This window comes from Hyaena hyaena, unplaced genomic scaffold (assembly GCF_003009895.1).
Source record: "Hyaena hyaena isolate Hyena2069 unplaced genomic scaffold, ASM300989v1 scaffold_359, whole genome shotgun sequence".
NCBI lineage: Eukaryota > Metazoa > Chordata > Mammalia > Carnivora > Hyaenidae > Hyaena > Hyaena hyaena.
This window is the reverse complement of record NW_024080994.1, coordinates 375,138-379,991: the sequence shown is the minus strand read 5'-3', so window position 1 is coordinate 379,991 and position 4,854 is coordinate 375,138.

Genomic DNA, 4,854 nt, shown 5'->3' with positions numbered 1-4,854 from the left:
TGCATTATTAGAACTCTGGGTCATTCGCTTGTCTTCTTTCCCTTCTTGCACAGTCAAATAATAATGCCATTGTGCAGTACAAGACAAAAATATAAAAAACAACATGAAGATTCAGCTGGTAAGAGCTGTAGTCACAGTACTGAATGGTTAGCTCCAGGTATAACTTTTTCGAAATATGAGATCTGCTTATCCACCTTTACCACCTGGGAGCCTAGCCAGTGGTACAGAATTATTTAGTCCCCTAAATTTGCTCTCCTACTTAATGTCATAGCCGGGACTAGCATTCTGTAAAGGCAATCTTGTGGTTTTTAGCATGCAGGGAATAGAGCTCCCTAACCTACTTCCTGAGGCCACTCGTTCCATTCCTAGTTACCTAATATTTTTTAAATGTCCCCAGAGAGGTAAAAACTGACTTACAATTATACTTATGTGTAAATGACTGATATCAAATAAGAGGAGGTTGTACAGGGATAAAAAGGCTAGATGAAGGTGGGAGGGAAGAGGCTCCAAAGGGGGAGGCTGGGGGTTGGGGCCTAAGAAACAGTGGTGGTTGGAAGAACAGCATCACTTCCTCATAGTTTTGTCCCAAGCCAGCTGTTTATGCAAGGCAGGTAGGGACTCTAATTAGAGGGAGAAAGTGACAGATTTTGGAAGAGAATGTACAGCGGCTAGGGAAGAACTTTAGCTCTGCTTCTTTCTCTCCAGATCTCATGGAGCCTATAAGCTCCTCAGAGCACCTCAGAGCCCCATACAGGATGGAGGTTGCACAGGACATGTCTCCATCAGGAGCCCGGAAGTGAGATGGGGGAAGACAGCTCTTTAGTGCAGTCATAGGATAATCAGTGCATGTTTGCCTGCTGAAGGGACCAAGGGGGCTGAGCAGGGCCTCATGCCATGATCCATAGCTCTGAAACCCTGTGTTGGGGAGCACAGGAGAGAGGGTTGTTCAAGCATGAAGAGTGCACTCAGAGGTGTAATCTAGGAGGACCCAGTCAGGATGAGATGGAGTCAGTGTTGTCCTTGGGACAACTGTCCCTTTGACAATAATGTCAAAGAGTGAGCCTGAAAACAGGATGGAGCTGGGACAAGGAAGAGCCCAAGGAAGATATCAGAACTAACTTGGCTATAAGAGACAACATGATAGGGGCTTTTGGAGAGTCAGGAAGAAGACAGAGAGTGAGTACCAGAATCTCTCCCACAGAATTTTCATATCATACTAGCCCGGTGAGATGAGTTGCTCCATCAAAAGGTTCCACTGGTCCCCCTGCTAAAAAATTGAGAAGACTACAAACTAGACTCTTTTACACAGATTACTTAGCTTATTAAAAGATTCAAGAAGTCCTACAACCTGTGTAGCTTTACTTAACCCCAAAATTTTCCAACTAATCTGATCTTGGACTCCTTTTCATATGTTCTACCTAATCCATTCTTTGGAACACACTTTGGGAAATACTCTTCTATAGTATTTTGCTCCAATCCAGTTACATTGGCCACCACCCAAAGTCTTACTGGCCACTGATGTGGTGTCTGAAAAAGCCCTTGCTGTAAAGCAGAAGTCTCCTCCCCCTTCCTCATCCACAGTCCATTGGACACCATTCACATCCTTTCCCCATGCTGGCCCCCATGCTGAGGATGTTGGGCATCTGTTGAAAGGTAGTTCAGAGAACATCAACAACCTGCTAGGTTGACTTGAAAACTATTGTGACCATACCATGGTACATCTTCAGTCCACTAGGGTGTTGTTTTTTCTAGCTGGAAAGAAATGATCTTTGAACCGAACTTCCCCTACCTGTACGTTTCAACTCTCGAAGGTTTTTGTTGTCATTGCTTTACTGTGAGGCTACCTCAAGGCACAGCTGTCAGTTACTGGCACTTTATTATAAGCCAGTGCTGGCTGACAGACCACGAGCCATTCACTGATAGCTAATATCCTTAGTTACAATTTACCCCTGATGAATAAAGAAGCTGAATTGCTGAATTTGTTTTTTCAAAAGACATTGATTAAAAGAGTTGACAAAGCCCCTTGAATGCAAAATTTCCAACTGTCTAAAATGAAAAGCTTTCTCGATCTTCATGTTAGAGACTGGAGAGAAGGTTTATCTTCCTACTGTGTGTAAATAATGGATTTCGCCTTTTCTGGGAATCCATCATCAAAGAGTATACTGAATACTCAAACAATGGCAGTCTAAATTGTCTTGCAGTGACACTAACTAGCTGGAACTAATTCAGAAATGTGCACAGAACATGATGAGGATGACTTCGTGTGCGGGGAGAAAGCAGCACACCTCACCTGCCTCTATCATAGCTCGTCTCTGGACGGAGCCTGGCTGGACCCAGGCTGCCCAGAAAATATGGGAACCTAGTTACAAATTACAGCCAGCTTTCTTTTCTGTTCTGTTCTTTTTTTCTTTCTTTTAAAGGGGCTCTTTGTCAGATAGAGAATGTAAAAGCTCAAATACTTTTTACTCATTTTCTTGCTGAGAGCTGCAGGCATAACCAGCAGCGGCCACCAGTAATTAATCATAGCTCTGGATATGGGAGCACATGTTCAAAGACATTTTCAACCCACTGAAACACGTCATGAGTTTAAAATTTTGCCATAGAGCAGAATCTCTGGAATGAAGCTGCACATTCTTTCTGATTTTGATGTACCTACTGAGTGTAGCCAAAGGCAGCTTCTGTAAAGTCATCAGCAATGGCAGAATTCCTTCCTCCCAAGGAATCTAGGGCAGGCAAGCATCTCTGGACCACCCTGGAGACACGCAGCAAGATGCGCAGAGACAAGCATGTGCACTGGGCAAAATATTAGGTGAGTGCTTGGGTAATGCTTTTTTGTTGCAATAACAGAGACTCAAATTATGGAGGCAATTTATTGCAAGGATGCTTATGGAACAGCATTTAAAATAGAAAATGCTCAGGGCTGGAGACAGTTCTAGAAAATACCTATGCTCTCTGTTGCTCTCAGGAGCCACAGGGATTCCCTCTATTGGTTTATCTGCTTTTTTTAGTCATCTGTTCCATTCTATCCTCTCGGTGGACTGGCTGCTATTGCTTACTCATAACTTCCTATTCCCTATAACTTCACCTTGCACATGTTCCCTCCTTGCTCTTTAAAACTTCAGCTCTTATTACTAACTGACTCATTCTCTTGGCATTTTCATAGTTTATATTCTCCAGAGCAAGTTTAACTGGTCCAGAGTATGGTGATGGGCTAAGCCACATTGCTGGTTGCTGGCCAGTCTCTGGATGGCCTGCCCTTGGGTCAGGTGCTTACCCCTGGTCTTATCAGCTGGGACCAGGTGGAGTAGGGTTACCCTGTTTAACACAGGCTCCTCTAGATCTGTCCCTTCATCAGGGGCTGTCATTGGGCAGGCACCATGATTGACATTGGAGATCGCTGTCATATTCCTGTCCCATAATTAATGAGGCCTCTCAGAGCAGCCCATACTCCTCTCATACACCAGCCCACGCAGCTATCAGATGGCATTTCCACTCCTAAATTTTTAAAAATGTTTTATTTATTTCTGAGAGAGAAGGAGAGACAGCATGAACAGGGGAGGGTCAGAGAGAGAGGGAGACACAGAATCTGAAACAGGCTCCAGGCTCTGAGCTGTCAGCACAGAGCCCAACGCGGGGCTCAAACCCACAAACCTTGAGATCATGACCTGAACCGAAGTCAGACGCTTCACCAATGGAGCCATCCAGACGCCCTGGCATTTCCACTTCTAAGTAAGTCTCTACTCTGTTCAGATTTTTCATCCTCACTGCCACTATTCTTGTTCATATTGTAATTATTACCGCCACTCACTATCTCCTAACTGGTCTCCCCACTGACACTCCCATGTCCCCTTCAGTCTTGCATCCATCATTCTACAGTTCAAATCTGATCACACCACCCCCTACTTATGACATTCAGTGCCTCCCATTTCCCACAGGATAAAGTCTAATTCTTTGATGTGGTTTAGAAGGTCTTAAGGTTTCCATGACCTGGTCTCTGCCAGGCTCCTCTCACACCGTCTCTCACCATCCCTCCTCTGCTGTCTACACTCCGGCTTTCCTGGGTTCCTCTCAGTTTCTCTCAGCGCGCTGCTTTCTTTCTTGAGTTGGGGCCTTTGTACCTGCTTTTCCCTTTCTCCATCCCCAACTTTCCCTCTTTTCAGTGGAAACTTCCCACCTCTGACTTCTCTAACTCCTTCGATGAGTGTGGTGAGGACAGAGCACCTCTCCTGTTTGAGACTGTGCCCTAGCCCTGGCCCTGTGGTGGTACTCCACAGGGGCTCTGTAAAAATTTGTTGTTGGCGAATCCCAGAGCACTGAGAGATTATTTCTCTGTGGATATCAAAAGTGAAAGTACATAAGAGTGATTTGGATAGAGGAAGAGATAAAGGGAGTGAAATAAAGAAGGAAAAACCCATGGAGTATAGATCAACCCCTGAAGGAAAAAGATCTATGGACTTTGATTAGTGAGAGAAATCTGCAGCCCCCAGAGGGCCAGTGAGATCAAAGGACTTGCCGAGGAATCCATCTCAAGGATATCTGCCATTAACAATAAGCAGGATTTAGGATCTGGATTAATTTGTTTAGCAGGGAGAAGTTTAACTCCCATCTATTCCTTTGGAATAGCTGTGGTACTTCGAATGGGATATGAACCTGGACACACCTGTTTCCTGTGGTTTGCCCTGGGGCAGTCTGCATTCCAAGGTGTAGCCTTCAGCTCCCTATGTGTTCCCAGCGTCAGAGCTCTCTAGTGCTTCCTGATAAACTTTCCCAGAGGCAGTGACATAGTTTATTTGCCCTCTGAGAGACCTGGGCTCTGCTCTCCTCCTTGTGTCCTGCCCACACTACCCCCACAGG